Source organism: Eptatretus burgeri, chromosome 4, assembly GCF_056783735.1.
Source record: "Eptatretus burgeri isolate ZD-2024b chromosome 4, Ebu_testis_v1, whole genome shotgun sequence".
Lineage (NCBI taxonomy): Eukaryota > Metazoa > Chordata > Myxini > Myxiniformes > Myxinidae > Eptatretus > Eptatretus burgeri.
This window is the reverse complement of record NC_140964.1, coordinates 5,337,949-5,350,827: the sequence shown is the minus strand read 5'-3', so window position 1 is coordinate 5,350,827 and position 12,879 is coordinate 5,337,949. Positions and strand designations below refer to the sequence as shown.

General features: G+C 49.5%; 1 protein-coding gene across 2 annotated transcripts in view; it reads left to right on the top strand.

The window, feature by feature from the left end:
- Positions 1-9,635: 9,635 nt before the first annotated feature.
- Positions 9,636-12,879, top strand: part of KBTBD2 (kelch repeat and BTB domain containing 2) — a 70,537-nt gene continuing 67,293 nt past the window's right edge. Inside the window, exon 1 of one of the 2 annotated variants that reach the window (XM_085876746.1) lies at positions 9,636-9,817. The gene's annotated coding sequence lies outside the window, so the exon portion shown is untranslated. Of the gene's footprint in view, positions 10,035-12,879 lie in introns of both variants that reach the window. The other variant, XM_085876745.1, reaches the window with a different exon arrangement.

Sequence of the window (12,879 nt, the reverse complement as noted above, 5' to 3'; positions counted from 1 at the left end):
AATTCAAAACAGAGGAACAAAGGCAACTGTTTTACTCAGGATAAAGAAACACTGGGTATACCTTGAATAAATAGATAAATCATGGAAAAAAAAACAAACAAAAAAATGATTATAATAAAATATATGCAGTCGTAATAATTAACAAATAAAGGACAGACAAGCGCCAAGACAAAATAGACAAAACAATTCAACGGCCCACCAGGTATCCCAAGCTAATCCCAAGCTAATCCCAAGGGGAGGGGGGCAAAATAACAAATGAATATTTGCCAAGATATGAAGAAAATAATGTGTAAAGGAGAAAGGTTGGGTGGGTGGGAAGAAAAATTCAGGCCTGTTTAAGTTGATGTTCCAGTGGCCTCACCCCAGCCACAGGCCACAAGGATGACACCTCACCACCACCCTTCCCTCTCTCTGGGTGTGCTCTCAAACTTCGCCAATGGACAAACCAGAGCAATTCCTGCAAAACCGTGAAGCCACTCGTTGCTTCAGGTCAGCTCAGGTGACACTCAGGAGGAGAAGGAAATGCTTCTGCTCCCCCTCTGATCAACGTGCCCCAGTGAGGCTCTCCTCTACCTCAGTGTCTTCAACACAGACGGTGCCTCCAACAGGCGGCCCTCGGAGGGATCACTCCGATCCTCAACGAGTTCTTACAGGCCAGGTCTCTCATCACCCAAGCCAGATGCATGTCCCCTGTTCATTTCCCACCTTTTTCACGCTCTCACTTCTCACACTCACCTTTCCACCCACCACCACGGTTTTCGTGATAACGTGGAGATAATGTGGAGGCCCCGAAAAGAGAATAGAAAGAGAAGGGGAAGGAAGGTCCTGCAGCAGAAAGATCAAAAACAAAACAAGAAAAAAAATAAGGAAGAAAGAACCCCATTTTGAGAGCCACAGCAACCTCGGCGAAACGAATTAAATACCCCCCCCCCCCGTGAACGTAACAGAGGGTATAGAAGAGGGTTTGGGCTCCATGGTCGGTGTGTGAAGCTACCTCTGTGTTTTGGGGTATGGCACTCATGGGTGTGTGGTTCGACCCGGCAGGGGTTCCTCTGTTGCGCTGGGACCGACGGTGCGATGCGGTGCCGGCTCGGAGGCACGTACAGGTGGCCGAACCTGAGCCTGCAACGTGTGCGGGTCTGAGCTCGCACTGGAGAGTGAGGCTGCGTCCGTTGTGCGGTGTGAGTTGTGCTGGTTCCCGGGGTGTTCGGGGAGGACCCTATCAGAGTCGACTCGGTGCCCGGGGTTGTCGATCTGCAGCACGCGGGGTGTGTTTTGGCTTCCATGGGACAAGGGATAAGGAAAATGTGTCGTCATAAGATAGAAGGAGACAGGCAAGTGTGGGCCGGTGTCAGTTTGAGCCTCAGTTGGTCTTGAAACGTGCTTGTTCATGCAATGTTGGAGCTGTGAGTCGTGAACAGCTGGCGGCTCCTGACGATGGAGGAAAGTGGAAAGAGTGGGAGGCTCAGTGCCACCAGTGGCAGCCAGAGGGCATAGAAAAGCCCGTTATTAACAATGGGTTTGCATGCAGCCACGTTTGGAAACACGAGGTTCGGAAATTTGAAATTATAATTAAAATGGGGAATCATTTTGGAGCAGCCTTGATGAGAGTTAGTCCCCAGGCTGCAGAATTCGGACCAGTGAGGGTTAAAGGGGTCGGCCACATGGAAAAATTCCCCCAGAGGAGATTGGGTTGACCCAGGCAGGAGCTGCACTGGCGGGATTTAGACGTGGGGTCTGACCACGGGTGCTGTGGCACAACCCGGGTCCCACGGGGAGTCTGGTGGAGTGTGGCGTCCCTTATTAATCGGGGTACCGTCCAAGTGTGTCTTGGGCTGGTAAGGTCACCGGACCCTGGAGGGGGTTGAAACCCCTTGCGGTCCGAGGTGGTTCCCCCTGGGCACCAGTCATGGTGCACCATGAGGACAAACTAGGGGGAGGTGTTGCGGGTCGTGCTTTGGTGGCGGCACCACTGAGGGCCAGTAAGGGCCTGATGAGGTGACTGCCCAGAAATGCGGCCTGGCAGCTTCTCCTTGAGGCTGTGAGACAGCCCGTTTGTGGTGACTGGCCATGCTGTGCTGGTCTATGGACGCGGGTCGATCCGCGTGGACCGGGTATGAATACAGCCCTCCGGACACCACTGGAGCATCTGTGGAACATTATGGAATGTTTGCGAAGGCCTGGAAAGCCTTGGATAACCTTGCACAGATGGTCCACCATGATGTATGGGCTCTCAGTTTGGGGAGAGCCCTGGGTTCAATTTGGAATGGGATACTTGGGAAGAATGGCTGCAGCAGGTGATGTTGGTATTGAACATACTCCCCAGTGGTGATGGAATTTGTTCCTAAATTTACCTTTTCTCCATTGTCAGGACTAGCCTTGCTTTGTTATTGGGGGTACATGCGTGTGTGTTGGGGGATTGGTATGGGTGATGGGCAAGAGTGGCAGTGAGAGCCAAGTCTGCGGATCGGGTGGAAAGGGTTAAAATGTGATGTTTGTTGAAAATAGAGGATGGCGTTTTTGTCACATCCGCTACTGGAGGTGAAGGAGGTTATGTTTTCACCCCTTTTTCTCTTTCTGTCTGTTTGTTTGTTTGTCTGTTTGTTTGTCTGTTTGTGTGCAGGATATCTCCAAAAGTCGTGGACGGATTTGGACGAAACTTGGTGGACAGGTTGTGTGTGTGGCAAAGACGAATTGGTTCGATTGTGGTGAAGATTCGGATCCGGATCTGGATATGAGAATTATTTAATTTTCAAAGTGATTCTTCACCATTGATCGGACCAAAAACGATTATATGCAGAATGATATTTCAAAAATGTAATGGGCCGGATATGTTCTCGTGGATCAGGCATTGCGTGGTGGAGTTATGCACTCCACCGAGTGCTCTTCTAGTTTTGGTATGTGTTGATTGTTAGTGTGTACATAGGCTATGGTAGGTTAGGTGTAACATAGTGTGTATTTCAGGTGGTAGAAAATTGTATGGCAGTGGGGGAGGGAGTGACATTTGGGGTTTTGTGGGTGGGGAAGGTGTGTGTGTCCGCAGATATGGATAAGGCTCTGGAGGAGCTGTGACTGCAACCCCTCCCGAGGTAACTCACCCCATGCAGTCAGAGGCGTCTGAAGTTCTGGGGGGGGAGGGGGGCTGTCAGAGGATGGTCTGGTTTGGGAGACCATTGGGTATGAGTCCCTTGGCAACCTGGGTGGAGGCCAAGAATGTCGTAGGCCAGGAGAGCCTGTGTTGTGGAGACCCTTCCCGGCAGGACGTGCAATGAAGGAGCTGTTTGGCTGCTGGGGGCTGAGAAGTTGGAAGGGGGATGGCAAATAAGTCGTGAGGTCGGCGGAGGTCGGCGGCTGCGTCTGGACTGCGGCTGGACTGCGGCACCACCGCCTGAAGCACCCCCACCATCTTGTTTGTACAGAACCTCCCTGGTACCAAGTTGAGGGCCACACCTGCAGTTTTTTAAGAGATGAAGCCAAGGCTCAGCAGGGAATGTGATGGTTGTTGTTGTGAATGAGGGAATTGTGTATGAATGTGGAAATGTTCCACTCCGTCCCATGCAACTTGATACGTGCTGTAGAGGGCAGGTAGCCTGTGAAATTGGGTATTTGGGTTCAGCTAACAGCTGGAGCAGGTGACATCTGCTGGGGCACGTGGTCAATTCGAGGGGATTGATTGTTTGAGAAGTTGAATTGTGGATAAGGTATGCCTGTTTGTTGTGTTTTTGGAGCCATCCTCTCCCCGCTCCAGGACATCGGAGCGAGGAGACGAGAAGGGAGAATCCACTACATGTAAAAAATGTACATTTTTGGTATTCTACTTGCAACTGAGGGGGTAGTATGGTAACGAGGTTAGGTGAGTTAGCCTCGGCTCGCTTCCCACAGCCCCTCCTGATTTATTTAGTTGAGGTTAATCAGGAGTGAGTCTGTAAGTGTTAAGGCTCGAGCTGTTGTCCCTGCATTGAAACTTGCAGTAGCTGCGGTTCCGTGGGAGGGGGGGGGCTGTGTTACGTTTGTGTGAGGGGGGGGTCAGGTTGGATATTCCCGAAGAGCGGATAGGAATGTATAGAGTAGCATAGTCCATATGTGAGTCGATAGCCATCTCGATGTAGAAGTTGGGAAATGGCTAAAGAATTGTCCTGTTTGCACAGGGGGTGGTGGTGGTAATAATTAGGGATTAGAGTGAAGGAAATTGTGTGTATACCTTCTTTGTCAACATCTACCGGGGGGGGGGGGGGTGGGGGGGTGGGCAGTGCTGGAACACTGAGTATGCGAGAAAAAGAGGGCGGAGCTTGGAGAGCCACGAGAGCGACGGGGGACCGATGGAACAGCACGGGGTTAGGTGGGGGGAGCGTTGCTCCAGGGAGAAGGAGGAGCCTGATTGGGCAGTTGATCAGAGCATTGAGAATCTCAGAGAACGGAAAATGCAGCTGGGAGTTTTTGGTGTGTGCAAGAAAGTGGAGAGTTTTAAGGAGGTCGTCCAGCCTGCCTGTCTTTGTCCAGTGTCTCCTCGTCTTGCCTACCTGCCTCTGTCCATTTTGTCGTTCCTGCCTTGCTCCGTTTCGTCGACCTGCCCGTGTGCTTCGTCCCCTCATCGTCCCTGCTCCTCGTCCCTCCCCATCACCTGCTTCTTCCCACTGCCACCAGAGCTGAGTGCCCTGGTTTTGTTCCCTTTCCCCCATCTGTGTCTGAGTCTGAAGTGAGGTGCCTTTGTTCCTTTAGATTCATTTCGACCTCAGTGTACAAAATAATTTATTACATGCATTCCATTCCTTCCCTCCCAACCTGCCGTTGTTTTCCTCGCGAGTCAATCATCCCTGGTTTTTAGCTCACCTGGAACGTAGTTCCGGGGAACTTATGGGATGGCGCGTCGTCCGTCTGTCCGTCCGTCCACAAATACTTGTAACTTCTTCTCTGAAACTATACATACGATATCAATGAAATTTTAGCACAACGTCCATCACCTTGTATGTACCAAAGTTTGTTCATGGCATTAAAAAAAAAAATCAGACTCTGAGGGTGTTCTACGGAGGGGAGTTTACAGAGGGGTTGCCCCCCCCCCCCCTTAAAGAGGTATTTGCTTTCTTCTCAGAAATGACTCACAATTCCGAAGAAACTTGCCACAAACTTCATCATTTGTGATGTTCCAAAGTTTGTTCACGGCATTAAAAAAAAAATCCATCGGTATTGACTTTATTCTCCGTTACATATTTCATGGAACATCCGTGCCTACCACTGCTTCCCTGGTTATCTTCTCCAGCCGCCACCAGGTGAGCACCCAGGGGTATTTTTTATTTTTGTATACACTGTCGTGGCTCGTCTGAGAGCTAACACACAGAACGTACAAGGGGAGCAGGAGACAAGAGGGGTGAGAGAGACAAGGAAAAAACAGTGGGGAGCAGAGACGCGGAGATCTGTTGAAGGGAGAGGGATGGGGCGTGGTACACGGGGTAAACAAGATGTACACTACAGGGACTTTCAGGAAGGAAAGCAGGAAATTTGAAGGAGGTGGGTTTGGGACGGATTATTTGGGGTAGAAAAGATTGTGGTTTTGGATGAGGGAAGATAAAAGGTGGTGGTGAACTGCTGTTTTGAAGGCCTGGAGGGAAGAGTGGGATTGAAAAGAGTGTGGGAGATTATTCCGAAGGTGGGGAAAAAGGGGAATGAAAGAGCAGTGATTCTTGATTTTGGTAGTTTTATCCGAACCGGGTTGCTGGCGGACCATGAGCGTCCTGCGGAAATATGAGAGGGGGGGGACATATCTCAGACAAAGCAGGTGGGGGGGGGAGGCCAAAAGAGAAGATGGAAGAAGACAGAAAGACCACCGACCTGCCTGTGGTGAGAGAGAGAGAGAGTGCGAGACCCAAAGACTCAGCCTCACCGCAGGAAATGATCCGAAATGTCTTGGTTTCCACAGCATGAAGACGAGAAAGGTGAGAGGTGGGAGCACCAGCCCAGAGGGGAAAGCAGTACTCCATCAGGCTGCGGACGACAGTTTTGAAAGTGGTCAGGAGCTCAGGTGGGCGGAGGAAGGACTTTGCATGACAGAGGATTCCCAGTCGGCGATCTGCTTTGGTGGCAAGGTTGGAAGTGTGGCTTTCCCAGGAAAGATCATGGCAGATAGTGAGACCCATAAGCTTGAAAGAAAGGACTTCTTCCAGAGGATGGTTGAGAAAGTAGATGGGGGGGGGGGGCGGAGGGGTTGGTGTTTCCAAACGGTCCTTTCGGAGAGACATAGTGAGAGTGTGAGATTTGTCTGCATTCAAAGACACGTTCCACGTGTTGGACCGGTTTGTGATTTTATCCAGATCAGCAGTGAGCGAAGAAGCTGCTGCTTGCCAGTCTGAGGGACGACAGATGGCACCGCAGAGGGTGGAGTCATCAGCAAAGAGATAAAGAGGATTTTCCAGAGAGTCAGAGAGATCATTGATGAAAACCAGAGAAAGAACAGGGCCCAGAATGCTACCTTGAGGAACTCCAGCCTGGACAGGAAGGGGGGGGGATGAAAGAACTCCATTTCGGGCCACACGTTGACTGAAACAGGAGAGGAAGTCTGCGAGCCATGAGTGGAGATGGTCTTGGATACCACATGAAGAGAGTTTGGTGAGCAGTGCAGGGTGTCAGACCGTATATGGCTCGGGATACGGCTCTGATTTCATGTCCGGCATTGAGGACCTCCATCCATTGTTGGGAGAGCAGAAGCAGCATATCCAGAGTAGAGTGACCTGGTCTGAATTCAAATTGATGATCGGAATTCAAGCCATTGGAGAAGAGGAAGGATTTGATGTCTGAAGTGATGATGGATTCCATAACCTTGCTGATGGTTGGGAGAAGGCTGATTGGTCTGTAGTTGCAGGGATCTGTTTTTGCACCTTTTATGCAGAGCGGTAATGTTTGCTGATTTACAAGCAGGTGGCAGATGATCTTGAGCAAATGAGAGGGTGAGCAGAACAGAGAGAGGGTGAGCAAGAGCAGAGGAGCAGGTTTTTAGGACACGTGGGCTGATGCCGTCTGGACCGGTTGCAGAATCTGAGTTGAGGTTTGACATCAAGCTCTCCACCTTGTCAGGAGAAAAGGACACGGAGTCCAGGGACAGTTGGGTGCGACTGGGTAAGTTGGGTACAAAAAGCGATGGTTTGGGACACAAGATTTCGAAGCAAACACAGAGTTTAGGCATTCAGCCTTTTCACGTGCGATGTCAGCAGTGGTTCCATTTGAGGAAAGGGAAGTGATGGAGGGGGAACATACACCAGAAACAGACTTAACTGGAGGGGCACTCAGTGGAGAACATACCTCTGCCACGTAATGCCTGATCCACGAGAACATACCGGGCCTAATATATTCTTGGAATATCATGATATACAGTACGATATCGTTTTTGGCCCTATCTCTCAATGATGAAGAATCACTTAAAAGATTCTAGTATTCGGATTCGGATCCGGATTTTCACCAAAATCTAATTATTTCGTCATAGTAACACACCGAACCTGTCCACAAAATTTCATCCGGATCCGTCCACAACTGTTTGAGATATCCTGGACACAAACAAACAGACAGGAAGGGGTGAAAACATAACGTCCTTCACTTTCGGTAGTGGAGGTAAAAACCCATCAAGTAAAATAGTTTTTCTCATCGAATGAAAGTTGATTAGTACACATGATGGAACGTGCTGATGTGGAATTGATCCAAAACACAAAATGTGATCTCATTTTAAAATCCAGACAATGACCGGGTCGAAATACAAGATCGAACGAGCCTGGCGGGGAGGACAAATGGATTCAGGAAATTCGTGTTGTGTTGATAAAAGTGTTTGTCAACTTTTACCCCCAAAAAATGCCTCGAGGATCTTATGGGGCGCGGCTCTTCCTTTCCTTCTTCACCATTTCCTCCCTCTCCTCCCTCCACTCATCATCGCTTCTCCCCCTCCTCCTCTTCTCCTCGTGCCCTTCATTCTCCAATCCTCATCTTTTTGCCCTCCTCTGGACTCCTCCATCCCATCCCCTCGTCTTTCTGTTCAATCTGCCCTCCTCTCCCATTCTCCCTCCTCAACCTACCCTCCTCCCCTCTTCAATCTCCCCTCCCCAGCATCCTCAACCAAATCCCCATCCTCCTCAACCTTACCACCTCCCTCCTCCTCCCTCCTCAACCTTACCCCTCCCCCTTCTCAACCTTACCTCCTCCTCCTCCTCTTCCATACCCCCACCTCCTCCTTCTCGACCTCTACCTTCCTCAATATCCCCCCGTCCCCATCCTCTTTCCCTTCCTCCTCGTCCCCTGGCCTCCGCCTCTTCCACTTCCCACCCTTTTATTCGCTTCCTCTGCTTCTCCTCTGCTGCACTTCTTCTCCCCACCTCTTCATCCCCTCTTTCCACTCCCCTACACCTCATCCCCGACCACCTCCTCAACCCCTATCCCCTCCGTTTTATATTTCCTCACATCACAACCTTTTTCGAATGAACCTTCCACATCCACGACATTGGATAACATGACGGTGCACATTCTGCCTCCAGGAACCTCGGTCCATGACCCTGCAGCTGTGGAGATCTCGTCCACAAATTACATCCCCACCATTCCCTTGTGTTCATGCATGTTATAATAATATAATTATTCTCTCACCATCGACCCCCCTACCCCCTCCCCCCTTCTAATTTCTTATCTTCTCTTCACGTTCATACGTCCCCTTATTAATGCCCCCCTCCTTCCCTTCGCATTTGAAACCTTGTAAATCACCTCTTGTGAATTTTTTTCCTTTTTTCCAACATCTCACAGGTCGAATAACGATGACGTACACACGAAGTGTGTGAGGGCTGAGTGGAGAAAATAATTTAAAAAATGATCAAAAGTAGAGAGAGGAAGGTGGTTGGAGTGAGGTGGGCTCTTGTGGTGGGGAGTGAGGGGAGGTGATGGTGGTTGGAGTGAGGGGAGGTGATGGAGGTTGGAGTGAGGGAGGTGATGGTGGTGGGAGAGGAAGGGTTGTGGTTGGAGTGAGGAGAGGTGATGGTGGTGGGAGTGGAGAGTTGTGGTTGGAGTGAGGGGAGGTGATGGTGGTGGGAGTGGAGAGTTGTGGTTGGAGTGATTTGAGGTGATGGTGGTGGGAGTGGAGAGTTGTGGTTGGAGTGATTTGAGGTGATGGTGGTGGGAGTGGAGAGTTGTGGTTGGAGTGATTTGAGGTGATGGTGGTGGGAGTGGAGAGTTGTGGTTGGAGTGATTTGAGGTGATGGTGGTGGGAGTGGAGAGTTGTGGTTGGAGTGATTTGAGGTGATGGTGGTGGGAGTGGAGAGTTGTGGTTCGAGTGATTTGAGGTGATGGTGGTGGGAGTGGAGAGTTGTGGTTGGAGTGATTTGAGGTGATGGTGGTGGGAGTGGAGAGTTGTGGTTCGAGTGATTTGAGGTGATGGTGGTGGGAGTGGAGAGTTGTGGTTGGAGTGATTTGAGGTGATGGTGGTGGGAGTGGAGAGTTGTGGTTGGAGTGAGGGGAGGTGATGGTGGTGGCAGTGGGCAGAAGCGTTCACGGGAAACATTGGACGTTGTGGTAAAAAAACCACTCCGCCATATTGAGTACGTAATAAATATTTTTGGTTCATTATACTCCAACGTCGATCCGTTTCCTTTTATCCACTCCCCCTGAATCCCTCCAAACTTCCAGGAAATGTTTGAATCGACCATTTCCTTTTTCCCTTTAACATTAGAGTCTGGAAAACAATCACGGACATCTTCTCCTTCGTCCCTCCTTCCTCCCATCGGGCCTTCCCGCCCCTTCCTGCTGCTCATCTCGCCGTGGCTGCGACGCCGGTGATGTTCGTGTGGAAAAGGAAGGAAAAGTAAGAAAGGAAGAAAGAACAAGAGGGAGGGAATGATGAATACAAGGGCCGAGGGGCAAAAAAGGGACGAGGCGGCGGGAGGACGGGGAGTCTGCTCAGGCAGAATGGAATGGTTGGGCCTAGTGAGTTGAGGAGACTCGGCTTGTTTGTGGGAAAGACTCCTCAGTTTGTTGGATCCTCGAGAATTCCTCGCCGACCACTCGCTGAGACCTTGAAGGTATTGGATGGGAATGAGTTCGTGTGTTCGATGAACTCATCCGGACATCGCCGGGCACCAGGTTTAGTGTAAGGTCGTCGGTCCGTGTTGGTGCCCACGGGTTCCCTCGTGTCATGGTGATTACCGTGTGAGTGGAGTTCGTTGTGGTATAACATGAAGAGTGCTGTGGGATAACCTCGGATCGTGTGAGTGGAGTTCGTTGTGGTATAAGATGAAGAGCGCTGTGGGATAACCTCGGATCGTGTGAGTGGAGTTCGTTGTGGTATCAGATGAAGAGCGCTGTGGGATAACCTCGGATCGTGTGAGTGGAGTTCGTTGTGGTATAACATGAAGAGTGCTGTGGGATAACCTCGGACCGTGTGAGTGGAGTTCGTTGTGGTATAAGATGAAGAGTGCTGTGGGATAACCTCGGACCGTGTGAGTGGAGTTCGTTGTGGTATAACATGAAGAGTGCTGTGGGATAACCTCGGACCGTGTGAGTGGAGTTCGTTGTGGTATAAGATGAAGAGTGCTGTGGGATAACCTCGGACCGTGTGAGTGGAGTTCGTTGTGGTATAACATGAAGAGTGCTGTGGGATAACCTCGGATCGTGTGAGTGGAGTTCGTTGTGGTATAAGATGAAGAGTGCTGTGGGATAACCTCGGACCGTGTGAGTGGAGTTCGTTGTGGTATCAGATGAAGAGTGCTGTAGGATAACCTCGGACCGTTTGAGTGGAGTTTGTTGTGGTATAACATGAAGAGTGCTGTGGGATAACCTCGGATCGTGTGAGTGGAGTTCGTTGTGGTATCAGATGAAGAGTGCTGTAGGATAACCTCGGACCGTGTGAGTGGAGTTCGTTGTGGTATAACATGAAGAGTGCTGTGGGATAACCTCGGATCGTGTGAGTGGAGTTCGTTGTGGTATAAGATGAAGAGTGCTGTGGGATAACCTCGGACCGTGTGAGTGGAGTTCGTTGTGGTATAAGATGAAGAGTGCTGTGCGATAACCTCGGACCGTGTGAGTGGAGTTCGTTGTGGTATAACATGAAGAGTGCTGTGGGATAACCTCGGACCGTGTGAGTGGAGTTCGTTGTGGTATCAGATGAAGAGTGCTGTAGGATAACCTCGGACCGTTTGAGTGGAGTTTGTTGTGGTATAACATGAAGAGTGCTGTGGGATATCCTCGGACCGTGTGAGTGGAGTTCGTTGTGGTATAAGATGAAGAGTGCTGTGGGATAACCTCGGACCGTGTGAGTGGAGTTCATTGTGGTATAAGATGAAGAGTGCTGTGGGATAACCTCGGATCATGTGAGTGGAGTTCGTTGTGGTATCAGATGAAGAGTGCTGTGGGATAACCTCGGATCGTGTGAGTGGAGTTTGTTGTGGTATCAGATGAAGAGTGCTGTGGGATAACCTCGGATCGTGTGAGTGGAGTTTGTTGTGGTATCAGATGAAGAGTGCTGTGGGATAACCTCGGATCATGTGAGTGGAGTTCGTTGTGGTATCAGATGAAGAGTGCTGTGGGATAACCTCGGATCGTGTGAGTGGAGTTTGTTGTGGTATCAGATGAAGAGTGCTGTGGGATAACCTCGGATCATGTGAGTGGAGTTCGTTGTGGTATCAGATGAAGAGTGCTGTGGGATAACCTCGGATCGTGTGAGTGGAGTTTGTTGTGGTATAAGATGAAGAGTGCTGTTGGATAACCTCGGATCGTGTGAGTGGAGTTTGTTGTGGTATCAGATGAAGAGTGCTGTGGGATAACCTCGGATCGTGTGAGTGGAGTTTGTTGTGGTATAAGATGAAGAGTGCTGTTGGATAACCTCAAGAATGAAAGACATTTATGAATGTGGATTCCACCCCTGCCCCCCCCCCAAAAAAACCTGTACATGGAGGATGTTTCATGAAGATTGTGTTTTTCATTTGAGTGTGTTCAGTTTTTTGAGGAATACTGCAGAGTGCAATCCCTGCTCACCTTCTCTTTCATTCCTCTTTTTCCCACCTTTGGAACAAACTCCCACACACTCTTCAATCCCACTCTTCCCTCCAGGTCTTCAAAACAGCAGTTCACCACCATCTCATATCTTCCCCCATGCAAAACCACGATCTTTTCTACCTCCGTTAATCCACCTCCAACCCACCTCTTCAAATTTCCTGTTCCCCTTCCTGAAAGTCCCTGTCGTGTCCATCTTGTTTACCCCGTGTACCCCACACCTTCCTTCTCCCTTCCCCAGATTTCTTCATGTCTGTGTTCCACACTTTTTTTCCTTCCCTCTCCCACCCCTCTTGTCTCCTTCTCCACTTGTTGTAAGTTCTATGTGTTAGCTCTTATTGGAGCCTCGAAATTGTATACAAAAAAATAAAATAAATGCTTCGGCCGTGTTGTTACCTCTTCAACTGAAGGTGGACGTGGATTTTGTTTTCAAGTCTGTCTGTCTGTGAGTATGATGCCTCAAAAAGTTATCTCGACAGATTCTTACGAAACCTGTTGGACATGTTGGGTCGATGACGAGAACGAACTGATTTTATTTTGGTGAAGATCCGGATCTGGATATGAATTATTTATTTATTTAATTCCTTGATTGAATCTTCACCATTGAGAGATTGGGCCGAGAGATAGAGATAGAGATAGAGATGAGAGAGATGGAATGATATATCAGAGTTGTGCCTGATGAGTTGTGACAAAACTTGGTGGATGAGTTTGGTAGGTGACAAAAATAAGCTAATTACCCTCGCTGGAGGACAGGGTGTTGTATTTGTGTCTGTTTGTTTGTTATTTTGCCAAAACGAAGTTTTTGCAAGATATGTTATTCAGCTTGTATGTTTTTTTTTGTTTTTTTTGTTTGTTTGTTTGTTTTTTTGTTTGTCT